Raw genomic sequence first — 22779 nt, 5'->3', positions numbered from 1 at the left:
TCTACTCGAGTATAACGGTATATTTATTAAGAAGATTCGAATGGCAATGATTATAACGCTTGACAGGATTTTACAGCCAGTGGAAATGCAAATATTATTTCGCTGGAGACAATCGGCGAAAGGACATTTATCGAGAGAAGTAGTCCGAACCTCGTAGAACGTTCGCGACAAAGTGTATGCACAGCGATCGTTATCGCGCTTGATTTAGTAGGAAAGTGCAATAAGCTAATGTACGTCGGTGTCTGACCAACGACTGACATTATCTACTGTTCATTTGCGCGGCGCGGCGCGCTTCCGTCTACCGTCAATTTCCAGACGCGCGAAATTGTTTCGGAAGCGTGATGCATTAACGAGCGCCTGAGGAAATAATACTTTCATCAAGAGCTGTGAAATCGCGTTCGAATGGCCGCGCGAATGCAAAACGGCAATTACACGAGGAACAGCAGTTTGTCGACGTCCTTTTTTCTCCCGGAGGATCATCGATCTTCGACTTGAACGAAGCTAAATTGCTTGCATTTGTCATTAATCGTGTAATATTTATCATATGCTACGTAGAATCGTTACACAACGTAGGAAGAAACAGATCTTACAAAGTTTACCGTAGAATTTTTGACCCGAGAGAAAGTTCGCTCAACCGAGAGATCTCTAGCAACTTCTCGCTTCTAAAAATACTTAATAGCTTTCGATACTTTGCTTCTTGCGCCAGTTTCCGTTTTTAGACACTTTTAGACGCTTCTAGACGTTATAATACTTTCGGAAGACCGCGAAATAGCGAAAATTGCACGATGAATTCGTTTTTTATTTTAATACGAAACTTACGGCAAGTTCGCGAAACGAGAGAAAAGATATTCGTCTTTTTTAAACGATATTTCTTTTCTCACGTCTTAAATACTCGTGAAGATCGAGATACCATGTTTAAGAGGGACCTCTTTAAATCATAACGACATTTTAAGCTAAGTATCGACCATGTTGACGTAAAAATTGGTTCGTCGATAGAATAGACGAGATAAGAATGGACGAAGAATTTCCAGCGAGCTGAAAATCGTAAGACGGCGATTCGCGAAGCTATGCGCGCATTATCCGACGTTATTCGCTATGGTGAAGCAACGTTGCACGGACACTTTACAATCTAAAGAGTCTACGATGCTATAGCCAGCGGCAAGTTGTGGCAGCGACAATGACCATTGTGTCCTGGGGTGCTCTCGACGCAAAAGTACGTCTCTTTCCACTGGCTACGCCAGAAAAAATATCTCCGCCTCGTATATCGTGCACATGGAAAAAACTCGAATTTTAATCGACTTTGATTATCGTCCTTGTACAGCCGGTAAGCTCGCTCATTCAGCATTATGGCGTTCAATTTTCCCTGAATTTCGTTGAATTTCTTATTCCTTTCATTCTCTGTAGAAAATGTAGCGTGCACTTGAGTCCTTATCGCGTACGGTTTGGTTTGTAGGGTAGTCGTGAAAGGGTTCGCGATCTTTTGAAAAAGAAGAATTATTAGCAAATGGATAAATATCTAAAAAAAAAGAAAAATTATAACAAAGAATTAATGATTCTTTCGAGGTAAACGATATCTTATAGATGCAAAGGAGTCGTTGCGAAAAATTAATATCGTTATTCAAGCAAAAGTAATGGAATACACAGATACTGTGTCGAAAATATGATACATTTAATTCATCTGTTTCATAAAGCAATATTCGCAAAAAAAGGGACACACACAAATCATTTTGACGCGTGCGTCGCTCGCGAATAATTACCCATAAATAAGAGCACGAATCTATCGTATCGTGATTTATTGGTTCCTTTTTGATGAATTCCCTTTTAAATTCCCTTTTATCGAGGCGTGAATTACGGTACGCACGCATATATCTGCAGTTGACAATAGAAAAGACTGAATTACGAGTTTTCGCGAAACTGATTGACTAAACGCCACAAATTAAAATATCGCCAGTCGGTAAAAAGCTTCCATTAATTGTGCCAAAAGTTAGACATATTTTAAGCATTAAACGACTGGCGCAAAGTCTATCGAAGTTATGCACTTTACGTACGCCGTATTGTTCGTAATACGGTGAAAAATTTCGAATGTATCGGCTTCTTGGCCGGGTACCAGCTCTGAATTATCAATCACTATCAACACCGATGAAAGGTGACATTAATCCCTGAAAGCCACGAACCTAGAGCTACACACGTTCGCAGAGCTTTTAGATTTCTTTCGGGGTTACGACATTTTCTCCCATCGTTCGCCAACTTTTCCCTAAACGTATAACTCCTTACAAGGCTGTGCAGATTCGAAAGCCGATTTCCTTCGAATCGATTTGCACTTCGTGGCCGTGATCTGCTCGGCCGACGTGTTCGCTATGATGGAACTACTTGAAAACTTCTATTCGAGCAAGTGTCTTTCATTGATTGAACTAACGAGCGGAGCATCTGCTCCGATGCTCCGCATAATGACGCTATTTAGAATAATCGCGAGTTCTTTGCTTTATTAACTTGTACAAATTGGGATAATTCCGCGCTCGTAATTACGTCGACGACCTATCCAGACTACGTTCAAATTCGATAATCGCGCTAGTAATAGGAAAAATATTTCAAAATGTAACATCCTTATCACGAAACAAGCGTACTGTGTCTTTTTTTAGAACCGTCACTGTTTCATCCAGCTGCAACGGACTTTAAATCCATTAAATTAATTCCAAGCTACCCGGGTACTTCGATCGTAAAGAGTATATCCCTTCTTTTGCGGAATACTCTGCTTTTTAAGAGGAAGCTTGAAATAACAAGGGGAAAGCAATTGGTTAAAAGAAGAGGACAACGAACGAAGAATATCGAAGAGCGTAATGCTAATTAAAGTTGGAAATACCATTGATAGAGACGTACTTTGCGGCAATGTTATTAATTATCGTCGTGTTTCAGGTATCTATTATGTTCGTAGAGCCTGAAAAATGTCTCCTAAAAGTTACAAGTGAATTTGATATCTTATAAAACTCGAAAGAGCGTTGAATTAATTTGCTATGCCGCGTAACATGGAATTTTCCAAACGTCTAAGCTCCTGTTCTCGTTCTTTCGAGTAAAACGATCGGCTTATTGGATAAATTTTTCGTTTCACGTCGACGTGTTATTACGGTTTGATGCAAGAGCTCTCGCCGAAATTACACGTCTTTCGTTTTACGTGTTTAGCGTAATGTAGTGTATCGGTACAGTTATTTTTCCGCGGCTCCGCCGCGAAATTACATCGCATTAGTGTGTAAGTGGCGCTTTGAAGAAATCCCTTCAACGCGGGTCGAAATTGGACTTTCATGAGGATTTAGAGCTAGATAGTTGCCTGGCTAGCAATAAACAGGCCACCGTAATGTCAGCCACACTGTGTACGTACGACGATTAACTTGCGCTCGTATCGTTTCTATTACGCGAAAATTTCTTTCCACGGATTCGCGCCACTGAAAGAATTCTTCGATAGAACGTACGTGTCTCTCGATAGTTGCAGATCTCGGACGTACGTTACGCGTAAATGGCCGTTGCATGCAATTTTCGTATTTTACGACGCGCCACGCTACGTATAAGATGGCAAATTGTCGAATAAATGTAATTATCCTATCTCGTTTTAATAATAATTAAAGTATTTGTCGGGTCTTAAGCCAAATCGCGCGGAATAATTTCCTCGCAAAGTTTCGACTTACGCGATTCCCTTCCACGTGTCCTCGAACGTTGCCGGCTAAATTGATATCGAGCAATTGAACGATTAACGATAGACGATGGATGACTGCGTGCGTTTTGTCGGTTCGAATGATTTTGACACGAACAACTGTCATAGTTGTCCGAGTTTGTTTTCCAAAATATTAAATTCTACGCTCGTTCAACCAGCAGGACAAGACGATTCTTCCGAGCATAACTTAAAATTATCTTCTGTATCTTTTTCCAAATTTCACGGTCACCGTTATAACGCATAGCCGCTGAAATTACGTTCCGTTAAACATTCGAGTCTCGAGATGGGAAAAATCATTTCGCGTAAAAGATTGCGCGCGATACAGGCAGATATCAAGTTTGCAGATTATCCGTCGAACCGCTCAAACTCACCGTAGTCCGAGCTCTTTCACTTTGCTTGTTTACTCATAACACAGCAACATCGTTGGATCGCACTGTATTATCAAACGTCGAGCAATTAAACGCGCCAATTGTTACCACTAACGAGCGATCCGCTCTCGTTATCGCATCCATTAACGCGCATGAAAAATTTCAACGATCTACCGATCAAACCGGAAACCGCGTTATAATACTCAATATACTAGTAACGACGACGGTCAATGGTATCGATCGAAGAATTTCATTTGTCGAAGTTGCAGTCGGAAATTGTGGCTAATACGGCTGTTCGGGTCGAATCTATCCAACGATCGGTAATTTACAAGATTAAACCATACAACGACCGGTTGCATTGAAGTTCGGAGCCGCAGTAGCCAGTCGTTTGGTTCGCAGCCGATCGATTACCGAATTTCCCACGTAGACTATGAAACCGGACGTCGGTGGGATGGATTGACCCGAAAAAGTCTCCAAGTTGTCCGGTCTGATGCATGTACGAGAGGCATTATGCCGCGCTTGAATTATTATCGAACGTTGTCAAAGGATTGAATCCCTCGGCCGCTGGGGAATGCGCTCGTAAATGGCTGCAAGCGCGAACGCCCGTAATTCTGGAACGCGTGCATAAATAGGTAGACGAGGATGGCTTTTAACGGCTTTCCATAAAAAAAGAATATCGACGAAGAGCCACTTTCCGCGGCCTTCGGATGGAATTTTTGCTTTGTCGCAGGCTTCAACGCCCGGTTTCGTTACTGTTTCTTTCGAACAACTTAGCGAGGTTACGCGCTCAACGAAATTTCGAGATTCACCAAACTAGTTTCCTACGGTTGCTACAAATTCAGGGACACAGTCGGTAGATTGGAGAAACTATAAGTAGTTGTTTAACACTAGAACTACCGATAGTTGATACGAAGTCAAAATGACTGATCTTTAAAAAATACGTAATAATAGAATATTTGTATATTTACTGATTTATTACTTTCTTACAGAAACAATTCCATGTTATGTGGTATATTTTTGGTATTATTAATCCACTTTGGGACTGGGACTTTATAAAATTGTAGAACCAGTCATTTTCATTGGTGTGGTATTTCTAGTGTTACGTGGCGAAATTTAAATTTCCGGTTAAATAGTATTTCCTTGTTAAATATTATATCGACGATATAGTTGCGAATAGCACTTTTAATATTTACTCTGGTAAGAGAAATCGATCAATGCCAGTTGTTGTAAATATTCGATATAAAAACTCCATACGAATCGAACAAAAAAGTAAATAATACGTTTGGTAGATTTATACAGGATTTTACAGGGCAATCTGGATTTGGTCGATATTTTTATTCCTCGCTGTGTATACGTATGTTCATGAGCCGATAGAATAAATTTTGCTCAAGGAATATGTGGTAAATAAAAGAGAAAAAATTAAACGAAGAAGGAAGAATTACAAAAATGTGGACCGTCAAAGGGAAAACGATTAAAATACTTCGACGATTTCCACGATAAACGTAGAGGTGTGGGCAATTTGGCAGATATCGTGGCGGAATTTCGCTTGGTTAACCGCTTCAACAACTTCCGCTCGATGAGGCGACAAATCACGCGTATCTGCACGCATCGTTCGGATAAATTCTGGCGTGGAAAGTGGCATGCCAGCGCCGATATATTTCTGACGGTCGAGTGGCACTCTGTAGTCGAGCGAACGGTCTCATGCACGCGATTTGCATACATGCGTGGGCGCAGGTGACGGCGCGGCGCGGCTCGTAGCACGCGACTCGTCCACACCATCCAGTCCTGACCTAACGTTACAATTTCATTTGCCACACTGCTCGTTACTACCGTTGCAGTGGGTCTATGTTTCGTCTCTGTGATCCACCTGTGGAAGGATAAGTAGCGAACGCCGAAAGCCCAGTTCTAACCGAGTGTTAGTTTCGTTCGAACGAATTTTGTTCCTATCGCCGGGTGAACGCGTAACCAGCAGTGCGTCGCAAGTTTTACGAGGATCTAGTACGTGAATTTAGCGGTTGGTTAAAGAATTAGAAATTCCGTTAAATCGATGTTTTTAAGCATCTTCTAGATTTAAAGTCAAACTTTATTTGTTATATACTCCGTTGCAAAATTCCGTTAAGAACGATGGTAATACACGTTAGGAATTCGTTGCTGGAAATATTTCTAGAATATATTTCTTAACACTTTGACTAAAATCGAAATCACACGTTTCGCTGAGGACGCCACGGGAGTATTTTTATTATTCGAAGCATATAAAAATAATAACAAATCGAAGATATAAGACAACGTTCTTCCTCGATGGACCGTTTATCTTATTGGTGGACACGGCTGACCACCGTGGCGCCTTGGTAACAGTCGATAGCGACATATCGTAACGAGGCTTCGTTTATTTCGACAATCCATTCGCACTCGATATTTCGTCGTATGCAAAACGCGCAGAATATACAGTCGAAACGCGTAGAAGATATTAGTAAACAGTATTAGGATTATTTTTATAATTTCGACGAAACATTCGGCTGAAATGGTAGAGGTAAAAAAAAATTATGTTTGCGATAAATCAATGGTAGTGGTAGATCACAACAGAGGAAAATGTGCCGTAGATTTATCAGATCAAACGATAGCGTATTCTACGCCACATAGAAGAACTCTCGAGTGGTATATAAAATTAGCTTTAGTTATCGTTAAATACGTCAATTTCAAACGCGACGATACTCCATAAACGAGCGACAAAAACAAAAATCAAGTTATCGGATTTTAGAATGGCACTGGAAATGCACCTTACACGGTGCCATTCACCAGAGCCGTGAAATATACTTATTCGACAAAGATCGCGACGCGAAACGCGGAAGAAAGAAGGGCAAGCGTATCTGGCAGGAAAATTTTGCAGAGAGTGGTATAAAAAAAATGTTAAACAGTTGGGATGAAAAATTGCTAAGAATCGGACCAAAAAAGGTAACCACCTATCGTCCAGATTGTATCGACGAGCCACATTTACGTTTAAAGTGTTTTAACACGGTGCACCGTTAGATGCAAGATCTGTTCTCATTTTTTTTTATCGATGTTCTAATAAAAATGTTTAATCGTTCGATGGGGCACTTTTTCTTTCAAAGTATCTTCCATTTATTGGTTATATTCAAAATGCCCTAACTGTCAACTTTGGCCAGTCAACTTTGAAACCGTGGCCAGTCGTGGCAGTCAAAGTGTTAAACATCGTTTCGATATAAAGGGAAAGATATGATAGGTTGGCTTTTAAAAATATTCCCATTTTCGAAACATAATTTTCACGTGATGTTGTTGGACGACATACTGAATTTTAAAATTGTTTTTTATATAATACGAGACACGTGTCTTATCGTGTTCTTCACCTTTGGTCCTCGTACGCGTTAAATGTATTTCTACGAAAGAAATATATATTGTGTGTGTTGATTCTTTGTAAAAAATTCGTAATAATTTTAAAGAAATTGTATATCGTAAAATGAAGATCTGTTCGCATTATAAGAGGCTTATTCACGATCGATATTACGTCGATAACGTAAGGAACTTTTGAAATGCCATATTCTTTTTCTTCGCTTTATTATACAGATCCGGGGAGTACCAACAAAAAAACTTCAAGTACACGATGTCGTATAATTTTCCTTTCTGTCCGCGGCCTACTTTCCGCCATAGAGAAAAGAGGGAAATTTGGGTCAAGCCGGTAAATTATTTTACACTTAGTAGATTTGAGAAAAGCTTTCTTCCAGACCGATTTTCGACGAGCGAGGAATGAAAGTTATCTCGAAGTAAGAATCGTTTTGGGCAAAAATTCCTCGAAACAGAGGAATTACACCTTTTAACATCGCATCGTTGAATTTCATTTCCTTTCCGTGTCAAAACTCTCTTTCATTCCTCTCTTAATCGCTAATTGTCGTTTCATAATTAATTATAATCATCGTTCCTCGATATTAATAAAACTGATGTAATAAATTTAATATCAGCTTCTCCAAATATCACGGGAACTTAATTTTTCGATTTCATTAAGCTCAGTTACGAACGAAAGACAAACCAGAGCGAGAGAACAAACGTAGAAATCACCTGTATATTTATTGTCCGCGTATTCAACGCTTTCTCAATTATTCTACCGTGTTAACCGCGAACTACCTTTGTTCTCCATAGCTGTGTATTTGAACAAACAGCGATTAATTTTACAAACTCGATCCGATATGTACCTTTCGATCTATTTAACGGAATTTAACGCGGCTTTTAACCGTATCAACGAAAATCTGTCGTTCCTTTCCTTCATCATCGTGAATTTAATTACGTCCGCTCGGTTAATTGCGAACGTCGGTCGCGTTCCTACCGACGATCTAATCGACGGAGAAACGGATCAAAGCGCAACGTGATTTTCTTTCTTCGTTTCACGGCCGGTCAATACCGAATTAATTGGAATCACTCGTCGAGGAGGTTGGTCGACATCGAGAGATCTGCAATTAAAATTTAGCCATCGTGGCATCCTTCTTTTCGAAATATCTCTTCCAGTGCCCCCTGAAACCGAGTGACAGGGGGTTCAACGTCATTCAATCGCGGTTATCGAACGATCTGCGAATAATTTCGCTTTCCCTTTAATCCGCCGTTATTTCGATGACGATCGTTAACCAGACGACGTTTTCCGCGTTCTTCGCAAAATCTATTTCTCGTTAGCGCAACGTGGTTCGCGCGTTTCACCGTTATACGCCGTGGATCTGTTTAACCGATGAATCGCTACTCGCCGTTCGTTGTTATCGTCGAAAGAGCAGTCGACGAACGAAAGGGGCGATGAAACGTGTCTTGATCGTTACGATGGAAAATAGCCAGTCGAGAGTCCAGTTTTCAATATCAGAATTTATGCTGCGTACGTACGTTGTACAGACGATGTTAAACACCGACGCGAATATTTTCGATATTTTACGTATTTTTAAAGTTCCATCGTTTATACGCTCAATTGGAATAATATAACGAATTCATTGTATAATATTCTCTCGATATTAACAAGTTGAGTGGCACGGTACTCGTCGGTGAACTACGTTATTAAATTTCGCAGAACGATCAAAACGAAATAAATTTCATGGGCTGAAATTTTCAACAATGCGAATCATTTACGCAACATTGACTGACAAAAGTGCGCAAATACGATATAATATTTTGCGACAAACAAACAATGTCGTATATTTCGATCTATCGACTGACGCTTCTAGGACAACGCACGTGTACACGTAGAATTAGCGTGGTAATAAACGTGTTGAGGGGGGTGTCCTGAATTAGAACGTTCTAAAACAGCGTCTTTTTGTGATTTTTTTTTTAGAAGGGAAAGAAAGAAACGAAGTTATTGAATTTTGAGCTATGGTTTTATATATATTTAACGAATACAAACAAATTCTTTCTAAAGTAAAAAACGAAATTATGACAGATTTCTAAGGCTATTTCATGGGCTGACAGTTTTCAATCGGCGTGAAAGATCCACCTCGTAATTCTTGACCGAAATAAAAAGCCAAGAAAGGATTAAATTATCATATATTTTTCTTCTCGATGAACTAAAAAAGTTCGTCTAAAGGTTTATTTAAGTAATTCTTATAGCACCTTAAAGTTTATTTTTTCTTTTCATAAAACACATTTTCCTTTAAACCCGTCAAAATTTTTAATGTCATGCTATTTTCTGCCTTTTTTTTTAGTCTTTCCCTTCTAAAAAAAAAAAATCATAAAAGAACGCTGTTTTAGAACATTCTAATTCAGGACACCCCCTTAACCCTCGACTACAAAGTTTGAGCAACCGCGGCACAAATTATTGCGATAAAACGCCGGGTGATAAGAGTAACGTAGGTTGGTTTCATCGAGAAACACGTGTAAAATCTTGAGTAAAACGTAAAGTAGAACGATGGCGTGGAGAAATCTCGACCGATTAGCGGAAAGCCCGTGGAACGAAACTCGTTAAACGATACAATTTACTTTCGCTAAGCGGACCAGGCTTAATCAGCTTTCATTCTCATTCGTTGAAATTCCATCCTGGTCGCGTTAACACGTAACGCTCGCGAAAGCAAAGTGATTAACTGTTGAATAAGGGCGATGATGCTCGTATTCAGACGGCCACGATTTCAGAATTATTCATCGTGGCAAACGTTTCCGCTCGTCGTATCTGACCACGATTGTCCCGCGTCGTTCCACGCGACGATTAATTTCAACGAGATTTCGACAGTAACTCGTTCCGCCACCGAAAAACCAGACGAGGCACGTTTATCCTCCTTAACGATATCGTCACACTTCCAATTATTTAACGACGTATGTTTCAAGTCGATCTCCTTTCAACTCACGCGGAAGAGTCGATAAATTTTTGATAAAATCGATAAATCAGGCTGCTGTTAATATGGCTAAGCCAAGATTACAAATATCGCTAAGAATAGATGAAAATCGCAGTGGATTAAACGAAATTCTCTCGTACGATGCATCGTATCTCGTATCTCGGCACTGGATGCGTTTCGAAGAATCCGAGATTACTTGCATTTTTTAAATTACTAGACTAACCGACGCGTATTTTTCTTCCTATGATAGTTGCGCGTGAAAACGATCACCAGTTTCCTCGGTAATCGGTTTTCAGTTTAGTTCTGAATACTCTTTTTTACGCGGAATAAAAAGACGCGTGGATCGGTATATAAAAAAGTAATGGTAAAAGCTGAGAGCAACATCGAAAAGTTATTCAGACTTCTGCACTTTGGGAAAAAGCGTGCGCGACTTGTGACGCACCACTCGAAACTATTCAATTTTGCTTGGCGAAACTTTTTCTCCACGTTCGAACGCCTATGGCTTGGCTCGATCGCGGGAAACACTCGGTACATTTCGTTTCGCGTTTGATCGCTTGTTCTTCCCGTGTCGTACATTTCTTTTCCTTCGTTTTTTTCTACGAAACCAGCATCAAGGCAGCGTCTGCGATGGAATTCCACGTCGGGAGAAAAATGGTTGCTGAATTGTTCATTCAGAGAGAACTTTTCCGCTCGGAAGTTTCTCGTATTAAACCCTCGTTCTATACGGCAATTAACTTCTCCGCCGTTTATCCCGATACTATCTGCTACCGACAACTATTAAAGCACGCTCTAGCTTTCAAGTATACTTGTTTTCTCATACCATTAGTTTCTCCTATCGTTAGTTCCACCCAGTATATGACTCATTATATTAGGTTGCCCGAAAAGTGTCTTTCTTTTATTGACAGACACGTCTTTTACAACGACGCATCTTTGTGCAAAAATTGTTGGAATACAACGATATTACACACATAGACACAAATAGTCTTATACAGACATCTACACAGGCATTTCAACAGGACACTTACACAGGTCATGTTCACTACTGTATAGAGAGTGGGGTTGAAAATCTTTTAAGGGACCATGGTTCGCTACGTACAGTCGGTCTGAGAGTAACTGGCCGACTGTCAGCAATCCATAAATTCTTTACCTGTACACTTTGTTAATTATACCATATCACTCGCTTATGTTTTAAACATATTTGGTTCTGTGATTCTGTTTAATAAATATCACCTAATATTATTTCGACATAAACATTGTGTCTTCCACAGATTATTTATCTTAACTTTAAGATTAAATTCTAACAAAAATGAAAGCTGATCTATCGAACGTCGTGATCTTTATCTTGATAGAACAAAATGGATCGTACGTAATTAGATAGAATAATATGTCGGGTTTGTTGGGTTGGCGCTAGTTTTAGGGGCGCGTTGCGTACCTTCGTTAGGACAAGCCATCGTATTTGTTCAACGAGGTTTATGTTTACAATTACGTGTACAAGTGTTGATTTAACAGGGTTTAACAATTTAACATGATTATTAGACACTCTTAAAGTAAAGACAATATTCTTAGGTTCGAACGAATCCACGGTCAACGGGATAACTCTTTGTACAATCGAATATGTTTTGAAACTCAGAGTAACGTTAGCTGTGACACACGTTAACTGTGTATCTTTCAGACTCCCTGACCAGACGTTGCGAGTAAACTCTCCAAGGAGATCATAAGAATAAAAGACCGACACGATCACACTTGTCAATTGCGTATTGATCGGGGTTATCGACAAAATTCCAGGCGCCGTTATTAGGCAGGCCCGCGTGAAGCCGTCACAGCTCCTGCCTCGGGGCTTGTTTGTTAATACAGCGTGTGTCCTTCGATATTGGTACTTCTACTGTTAAGTAAAACGTTCGTGCCGTGACCGTGGCTACGTTGGGCGACCAGTCGTTTCATCTGGAGCCCAAGCCCACTGTCACAAATCTCGGGCAAACGTAATCAAATCGTATCACAACTGCTGCTTTTTAGTTTTATTATTTAAGTACAGCGAATAGTTTAGACCAAAGTACATAACGAATAGTTTAGACCAAAGTTTTGGGAATCCTGCCAAAATTGCAAAAGAAAGGCCCGTTGTCCCTACATCTCCGACAAATATAAAACTAAAATGTTGTTGATCCATTTCCTTCTAAAAAGGAAAGAGACTTTTCGGACGACCTGATACACGTTATACCACGATAATATCGTTACGAAGAAGATACGATCGCTAGTTTAACGTTACTTGATTTTTTAAGCGTAATTATTCTTCACGCTGTAAATATAATTCCCTTTTACGAGCGCAACTTTTTAATATTTTCAAGTGCACTTCAACCCGTAATAAACACGAGAAGTGGGATGAAAGCAGCATTGTAATATTCTGGGGACTTTATCTCGCTACGAAACGTTTCACGCACACAACATAAACTGATAAACGTGTATATCAATAAAATTTACATACACGCGCTTTCTACATTGTATTTCGTAACGCTAAATTCGCACTAACAGCGGTCTGTAATAAATAATGGAACGCTAATTGCTTCGATCGACGAATATAGAAAAGTGTACGGTTAATTAATTATTTCAGCATTCCTTAAATACTCGCTAATGATACGGAATCTAGTCTGCCGTGAATTACGAAAATTTGAAGCTTCTGTAAGCCTTTTAACAAAGCCGATAGCAGAGGTGCTTTAAAAGTAGAATTAACGGTATCGACAGAATTAATGGACCGAAGGAGTCTGTGACGCGTAGCGATAAAAGTTTGAGTCGAAATACTTTTTCGCGTAACGAAAGTTTCCGATACGACCTATGCAACGACGTACAAATTTTCAGGAAAATCCTGCGCTCCAGATTGAAGGAAATACCAGTTGAGTCGTGACAGAGGGTATAGGACGTGTAGCCTTTGCCTTTCGGCGCGCCGGTCGCAAAGGCGGAACCACATAAAATGTCTTTACAATTCGTCTCGCTGCCATCCTAACGTCGTTCCTTTTTCTCTGTCTCCTCGTATCTGTCTATCCACTTATCTCTAACTTTTCACGACGTAGCTTACAGATCTTACGGCACATCTCACGCGAGCTTTCGCCGTTCTGCGCAGTTTATTTGCCACCCAGTTGTAAAGAAGTCCCAACAACAAGGGACCAATCCCTGCCGAAACGAGATTATTACGAAACATAATCTTCCCTTAGACTTTTCTTTAGATCGAAATGACCTGGGCTATGATTTTTCTTCAGCAAATATTCTTATAAACGTCGTTCCAAAATGGACAAAACAACCTGATTTATTCGCTAGACGTTCGGAGCAGAAAGAAAAGACGAGATTTAATTTTACAATTCCTTCGATCGTCGATAATAAAAGAATAAGATTCTTCGCAACGATATTTAAAAATCATCGATACGATAAATCGTACGATTTGCTTTAACGATACTTGAAGAGATCGTATCGCTTTTAAATATCTACACGCACGACACGATTATTCCTATAGGATACACTTGCTATACTTGTTATCGATTATGGCGTTGCTTTAAGATCCTGCTGCGATTAAAACACAGTCTGAAACTTGGGTTATAAATCGAATTTCTCGAAAACGATCTTCGCAGCAGTTACTGCTCGTCAATTTCCGCGAGACTAATAACTTTTGCAAATTAAAGGCAGGCTCATGTAGTAAAATTAAATCCCTTGCCATTTCAAGTACCGTGAAACTCTTATTCTCGCTTCGATTCCCTTTAATGATAAAAAGCGAGTGAACAAGAAGGCAAATGATTCGAAGATGAACGCGAAATTACTAATTCACCGTTGGAAATTCCAGCAGACACTCGGACGCGTTCAACGCTTTTCAATTATTTATCCGCAAAGTTACTCCGAATAAATTCCAGCCATTTTCTTCAACTTTTCTCATCGTTTGTTTGAAAAGTTGCTGTAATATTGTTCTCTTCAACCTTATGAATCTCAGTGAAATACGCTAACGATAGGGCAGTTAGCTTTCGACTTGATCGTATATAGGGTGAGTCACGAGAAACGGAACGTACATACGGATACAGTCGGAGACGAAGATAAGCAACAAACAGAGGAAACAAGTGTCGACGAAGTTTCGTTAAATATGACTCGTTTACACAAAACTGTACATACTTCTCTCAATTATTTGCTACATAATCTGAACCAGAAGAGTATTTATTATTTATTTATTATTGTTTAGTCCGTGCCTTTCGGTTTTGGACGAACTTTCGGTTTTACATCTTTAAAAACTGAGCATTAGGAACTATAAATTATCAATTAATGACTAAAAACTACTGCCACTTTGGTCCTTAGCCTCCTTGTTGTGCCTGCTCCTTGTCGTTTGCCCTTAGATATGACAACACCAAACTATATACTGGTAGAGGAATGCAAATTAATAGAAATGAAAGAAAAAGCACTAAAAAGAGCAGCGAGGTACGAAGAGAAAGCCCTAGAATCAAAAAAGGAATTAGCAAAGGAGTGCATGAAGGAATGGTCAGGAAGGGAAAGGAGCAAGGAAGAGAAAGAAGGGACTAGAAGAGGTGAGAAAAGGCGGGACACAGATAGAAGCAAGAGAGGAGCAAGAAAGGATGACAGCAGGCCAAATTATAGAAGAAAGAAGAAAGAGAGAAACAGAAGAGAGAGGGAAAAGGATAAGGGAATCCAAGTACAACATACACTACCACTACAGAAATCAAAAGAGTATATAATATTTAAATAAAACCTACATGTGTTATTTTTGACCCCGACCGTAAGCACATTCGCTTCATTTTTTTCTCGTACGAAAAAATTTGTCAAGACAGTTGCGCTGTTTCAAGAGCATTACACGCAACGGTGAAAAATTTCCGTTTCCCGGATTATTTTTAGATATTTAGATGACCCGTTTGTCGCTGGTTTCGCCTTACGTACTCTGTTTTACAGTTTAAAATGGAAAGAAGAGAAAAAGAAAGACCGAACTAGGGGAGAGATAGAAAATTAAGCAGCCAGCAGCAATGGTAAGGATAGTAACCGCGTTTATTTAGCATGGACCGTGGCGGAGTGGTCGGTCGATGGAGTTATGTCGTAAAAGGCGGCTGCGAAACGAAAGTTCCGGTGGCCGTAGGTTCGAATAGTTGGGCGGCAAGAAAGTTGGCTGTAACTTTCCCGCTAGACGAATCACCGCCATGTTCGACTCGGTTTCTGAGCTTAGCCGCGTACATTGATCAACTCCCGGGGAGCTGGTAATTAAACGTGCTCGCTTCCTTACTCTTCGACTTCCTATCCCCACGCGTCGTTTATTATATTAAAACGGAATCGTAGATTCTCCGGCGTGGCGCACTTAATTGCGCGGCCCGGGCCGTTATTCTACCGTAAAATATCTACCGATGAACTTTCCTGATCCGTGAAGATACTCCATCGATCTGACGAACCTGAAGACTAAAAGCTTCCCCGAAAGCGTAGACAAACGAAGGTACATTAATCGGTGCAAGTATTATCATTATGCAAAGGCGTGAAAGTATAAAATTCGGCGAACGTGCATCTTCGAACAGTTATTTAAACAAGAACCACGAATAACGGAATAGAAATTAAAACGAATGAAGATTTTTCAAAGAACCGAAGACTCGGTAATCGTCGCAAGAAACGATACATCAACTATTGCTCGATGTAACGTCGACAATGGCAGAGCCAAATATCGTAGCATGGTATTGTATCTTGTTAAAGAAATTTCCCAAAGTATCATTCTTCCGTTTGGTTCTCGAACGTTGCATTTTAAAAAAATTTGAAAATCGATTGCTCCAAGCCAAATCTCTATTGTTTCTATAAATCTGCGATTATGGAAATCCGTTACTCATCGTCGAAGGTATTTGCAAGCAAATATTTCAGCACCGTTGAATGAAATTGGAATAATCTAAAGCGAAATACACGTAGTAACAAGCGTTTCTCCCGTTTGGTCCTCGAACGTTGCATTTTAGAAAAATTTGAAAATCGACTGCTCCAAGCCAAATCTCTATTGTTTCTATAAACCTGCGATTCTGGATATCCGTTACTCATCGTCGAAGGTATTTGCAAGCAAATATTTCAGCACCGTTGAATGAAATTGGAATATTCTAAAGCGAAATACGCGTAGTAACATGTGTGTTAATTAATTATCTATACGAAGTACAATTCCGACGTCCTGATATGTCGAACTTCGCGATCAACCCTAAAGGGGCGCTGTAATTTCATAAGCACACGATCGTAAGTCGAGATCTTAATCGATCTGAATGTGTCTCTTGAATCTGAATGTGTCTCTTGAGGATATTACCGCCACTCTCGTACATCGATATAATTTCAATTATTACTAATATTACGCGATTATTACTAAGTCTGAATACTCTGTGTAACGAGACAGGATTGTCTTGCGTCTGTTTTGTTCCATCACGACAATGGGGACCAGCTGCAGTATGTAATTATTTGTAGATTGAATCTGGTTCAATGATTCGCTATGAGCAATTACTAGACGCAAGATGTTTCATTATACAGTGTTTTAGACAATGACGAACTAGGAGAGACGCGTCGTTGCTCGAATAGTTCAACTAATCGAATCCGAGCGTCGTAAACGACAGCGTGACGCGTAAGAATTTCAATCGCCCAAACAAGAATTCGGATAATTGACCAGCCTATAGAAATCGTTGGAAAAATTACGATTACCGAGGATATCTATCGAAATATGTTGTTGAAGGCATAAGATTGAAACTATGAATTTCACTTACGACGACGTAGATGGATACATAGTTGGTTCCACCTGTCCAGTTAAGCAAAGCTGACGTGAATTTATGACTTTCGATGACGCACCTGTAGCATCTGCAAGCGGTACATTTTCCCCTGATTTTTCGCTTCAATTTGTCGTGGATTTATTAACTTCGCAACTAAACGAAAACAATACGCAAGGCACAATATCGCGAAAAACTTTTTTAATTTGCGATACTTCGTAACGAGATTCCGGGGCGTTAAATAACAGTTAATTATATGTACTTAGTTTTCGCCGACACAGCTAGCGCCGTTTTTTTCACGCGATGAATGACAATGTTCGACTCGGCAGATAATTAAAACGAAACAAAATTGTCCTTCGTTCGTTTGTCTCTCGTTTTCTTCCTTCCAAGCCTCTACAGACATCAATCGTACGATTTATAACTCTGTAAAGGAATAAAATCGTAAATATATTCGTCAGGATGCAAGTCTGGTTCGCGAGTTACGTCATGCTTTAACGACGAGGCGGCAAACGAGGCTACGAAATGGGATTAAACGAGTAAAATAATTCGCCCTGGAAAAGGAAAGAGACGATCCGCTTCTCGACAAAAGCGTATTTAAACGCGTCCTCTTCGTCATTGGCTTTCCCCGTATTTGTTCTCCATTACTTGAAAATGTTCGCATAATAGGAGATCTGGTAACTCTGCAAACGCTCTTCGTAACGCATGGCCTGCAAAGCGATTTTAATTCGATGTAACGATGTTTGGAGAACGAATTCGCGACATAGATGTTTCTCGGTAGAGATCGAACTAAATAGCGCGTAAATCTCGATGATTCCTCAATTAGTATTTCTTCTCTCCTGAAATAAATTTTATTTCGAAATAGAATCAGATAGGGAGAAATTGTCGTGTTACGACCGAAGTTGCTACGTCTTAGTTGAAACATTCTATTTGGCATTTCTTCGTTTTATAAGATACTTCGATGTTAAAACATTTCCTACCGCGTATTTTCTGTCTTTTAAAGATTACAAGATCATATTGTTACGATAACGCTGCTAAGGTTATTGTTACGAGATAGCGACTGAATATTTTATTTAATATTCGAACGAAGAAAAGAATGGAAATGAAGAAGAAAACGACGGAACTTCGGTTTCCTTCGATTTCGCAACGCTAGGTAGGACATTTTAACCGAAGAAGATTTTTTGAACATCGAAGTTTAATATCCCACGCAAATATTCCATTGAAGCCGTCGTTTCGTTTCAAATCCTCCAGCTTCTTCTACCCACTTCTCATCTTCATTTTCTCCGCGAAAAATTAACTCGCAAGTAGAAGTTTTCCGTATCGGCAGTTCACTTTGCGCAGAATTTCTCTGAAAAGCGACTGTTTCAGAAGAAAGTTGGAGAAAACCCTTTACGAGAAACTTTCGCAAATAATAAAAATTCCACGTGGATTTGTCCGAAGCGTTTCTGTCTGTAACAAAAATTTCGAAACGAAGCTAACGCCCGGAGAACGTGCGAACACTCGGAGGTGCAAACGGGTTAAGAAGTTTGTTGAAGCGTATTTTCATCGTTGTCGCTCAGTCTGGCGGCTGAAACGCGAAACAATCTGACGGCGAATTTTCCCGCAGGTAAGTCACTGATAAACTCGTGAATCAGGCGGCGGAACGTACGCGTCGGACGCAGAACGGCGTCGACGCCATGGAAAACGACGCGCCATGACGTTGCCACTCGTTTTTCATCGTGGCTCGATACTTTAGCCGCGTACCCAGAAATCAAAGTTGGCTGTATGTCCGCTCCTGTTCGGCCTTCGACGTGTCGCTCGACATCCTGAAATTGCTTTTACGACTGTCTATTCCTTTTTTTTATTACAACAACTCGTCTTCGTGCAGCTTTCCTTTGATCGAGCTTTTCTTTCGTTAGACACGTTGAAACGTTACGAGTCGCGAGTTACGAGTTGGCGGTATCGATAAATATTAAACAGCCTTGCACAACGGTAACTAGTTTGGTAATGAAGAAGATAGAATTTTGCAAAATTCACTGTACTTGCTAAAGCTATAGGACGATAGAAGAAAAGTATTTTATAACTGTTTATTGGATCATTCGCGTAGAGACGCGATCGCGAGGAAGCACGTCAACGGGACTCGTAAATTCCCGTTACGATTAAATAATCGACGCCACGAACTGATCGATCTCCTTATTTCTGTTACGATAATAGGGCTGGTTCGATCGAGTTTACACTGAATTAACAGGTATAAATTAAGGTTTATTCCAACAACTTTGTAAAGAAGATAATTACGCTGATGCGTATGTATGTTACGCAAGTGATCGATTCAAGGGTAGAAACCCGGTAAACAGACGTTGACTATTCTAAAGATGAAGAATAGGCGAAGTTCAGTGACGATGCTGTGGCGGAGGAAAGTTAGCGAGGGTGTGTCTAGCGCACGGGACCATCGGATTTGTTGATGACAATTTTGGTTAGGAAAACGAGGGCAGTAGACGTTGCTTCTGATCGAATAATAAGAGGGTTGCTGGACTAGGAAGGGTCTTGGCCGCCCTCCACAGAAAGTTGCTAATGGGAAGCATCATACGTGAGAAAAACTAACGTTCGTCGGTCCTTCGATTGAATAGTTTCGTAGAAAAGCCAACGTGATCCTGGCCACGATCGGTTGCGGAACACGTGCACGGTGAGGCTAAGACGAAGGGACAAAGGGATGCTAAGGGAGAAAGACGAATTAACAGTCAGTGTCAGTGGAGAAGCCAGGGAGTGCGATTTGCGTTGTCGAGAGAGTGTGGTCCGCGTGAGAGAGAGAGAGAGAGAGAGAGAGAGAGAGCGTTGGATCTGTCACGTAAAGTTAATGATAAAAAAGGAGTAGCTGAGCAATGACTTAACTTGACTGTGCTTTTATAATTTTGTAGGCTTTTATTCGCGAAAATGATCAAGTATAATATTACATTGAAGTAGCGAAGTTGACATAGTTGTTCGAATCACGGCCAAAACTGTACACAAGACTACTCTCGTGGTCGAATGCTCGCGGTTTTTATATGTTGCGTTTGTGGGTGTTGAGGGGCAAGGAGAGGATCCTGATTGCCCTACGTAACGAGGAAAGTGTAATGTTGGGCCACGTGCAAAGGTCAGGTCAAAGCCTAACGGTTCACTGTCAGATAGTATGGAATGACGTGGATTTGGGTATGGTTGTTGTCACAGATCCGTGGTGACGAGAGTTGCAAATTAACTATTGAGTTGTCTAAATTGTAGTACGTTATCGTATTTAGTTTACGTTAAACAACCATCGTTTCCTGTTTAATCCCTTAACCTACAACTACGGGCATAGTCCGTAGTACGATGATCGGGCCAAACGTAAATATTACGGGCTAATCGTAATATTTACGATTCGTAGGTTAAGGGGTTAATCAACATCCGTACAATCCATTCATTTTAAATAAGTCGTTATAGTTTACGATACTACGATCTATATAGCTCGAATACGACGCTGTCGTATGTTCGAGGACAAGAGCAATCTACGTACAGGAACGATATGATTTCCAAAAGGAAAATTATCCAAAATTTTACTCGGCGTGTTTTAATTGTGCCTTCGTTTTCTGTTTGCCTTTTCTTGTTACGGTCGGAAGTAAATTGAGAACGGTAAAAGAACAAAATGCTTGGAAAGACGTAAAACATACGTTGCCGTGCTTTTTTAGTCCCGTTGCGTGGCTCGTTTTTTGTTGCACGGTTAGAAAAAAGTCTCGAAAGTACGACTCAAAATAGTATAGCTGGCTTGCATACGTTCCACTTACGACCGCAGAAAAATTAGTAGTGCTTTAAATGAACGAACAACTTATCGTCTATATAGCGATCCTTTTATTTGCCTCTGTCGCTTCGATCGCCACGGTTTACAACTGCGGTTGTTTGCCCCGAATTTTTTCCAAACTGAAATCGCCGAACAAGAAACTGTACCGGATTAGGCCGTTGCGAAAGAAGTTGCGAAAGAACGACGAGTCTGTAAACGATTGGCTTTATGCTTGCGCGATGTTTTTACTCGACGCGTCGTTTTCTTCGCGAAATATTTTCCAGGTAGCTTTGACACGCGTATTCGGCGCACGTTTTCTCGCTCGTAACAATATCAGTTCTGCGTGTCCAAATACAGCGAATTGGCGGAAACTTCGTCTATATCGCGACTGCTCGCGACAAGAGTTCCCATCGTACGCGAATATTCTCGACAATTGGAATTGATATTTCTAAAAGACAAAGAGAAGAAAAAAACGAATTAGAAGCTGTCGCTATATCGAAGACACGTGGATTTCGAGTTTCAAGATTCTTACGTAGAGACGCGTGATACAACTGGTGCACATAAAATGGAAGTTTGGAAAATCGAAGCCGACAGAATTTCTAAAATTTAACGTACGTTCGATGAACGAATCGAACGAACATGAATAGTCCGAAACTGAATTATCGAATCGAGCGATTGCTCGCGTTTAAATAGCACTTACCTTCTAATCGAGTGACGTTCCTGGTGACTTTGTGGCTGTTAACGAGCTGCTCGCGCAAATGAGTCCTCTCGCGATGTCGCTGATAATTGCCGATAACGATCGTGGTCGTCACCAGCACGAGAAACAACTTGGGCCCCCAGGCCGGTCTCATCGACATCGTCCTCCGGTTTTCGCATCCCCCGAAGCTTCTGATATTTCGCGGCGTCTGTTGATTTTACCGGGCCACCGACGGAAACCCAATCCCAGCCGTTTTGCTGTCTCTGAAATCCAAACAGCGGCTTGAAAGTCCAACAGCGGTAGCCATCGCGGTGTTTCTTCAACGTCTAAAGGAAAATTCGCGGAAGCGAATATCCGATGAATGCGCGTTCCCGCCAAAAGCGGCGCAGTTTATGTACTTTGTGGAGAAAGCGGCTTGGAAATTGATATTTGCCATCTGCGTGTTTGCAAGATTTTTGCCAGCTGATCTTAATAGACGAAGGAAGTTGATACGGTACCGAGGCGAGTCTGTTGGTCGAGAACTGCGGGAAAATTCGGAACTCGGTTGGATCACCAACGACGCTAGTTTGTCCATTTTCCGGAATGAGTGGAGGATCAATATTTACACGATGAAGACTTTCTACGACTTCTGGAAAATCGAGATAAGAGACGGATGGAAATAATACGAGCTGGAATAATTAGTAGAGCGCGGATATTTGCGCAGCGTAAAATATGTAAAAGAACAGGCGAAATTTATGCGCATAACGAAATATTCAGTTTTTCGTTTGCGAAAATATTCCCTATCTACGAAATAAAAATTGCCGCAACTTTGTGATGCAAATTTTTTTTACCGTTGCTCCGGTTTATCGAAAAAAAAAAGGGAAAAAAAAGGAAAAATGGCATTCTACGGCCAAAAGATAATGGAAATATATATTTCAAACGCTTGTCACATGTTTAATTTAATCGATCGCGCAATCTGTGGTTTCTCGAATACGAGTTACGCTTGTTCGATATATCAAGCATCGATATGAAAACTGTACATTTCCGCTTCGGTACAGATCAATAGGAATATTATTTTACAAATGTAGGTCAGACTAGAATATTTTCATTTTGTAAAATTTGATACGAAACTCGATACATCGGCACGCAAAGTATAATTGCTCTATTCGTTTCAGACATTGCGTTACGTTCAAACGAAATCTGCTCGTAAACTAAATACCG

General features: G+C 40.4%; 1 pseudogene; it reads right to left on the bottom strand.

Moving 5' to 3' along the window:
* LOC117213971 overlaps positions 1-22779 on the bottom strand; it is a 108331-nt pseudogene that overhangs the window by 41299 nt on the left and 44253 nt on the right.

Source organism: Bombus bifarius, unplaced genomic scaffold (genome assembly GCF_011952205.1).
Source record: "Bombus bifarius isolate JDL3187 unplaced genomic scaffold, Bbif_JDL3187 scf7180000009145, whole genome shotgun sequence".
Taxonomy (NCBI): Eukaryota; Metazoa; Arthropoda; class Insecta; order Hymenoptera; family Apidae; genus Bombus; species Bombus bifarius.
Note: the sequence above shows the minus strand (reverse complement) of the source record. Positions and strands in the feature narration are given on the sequence as shown.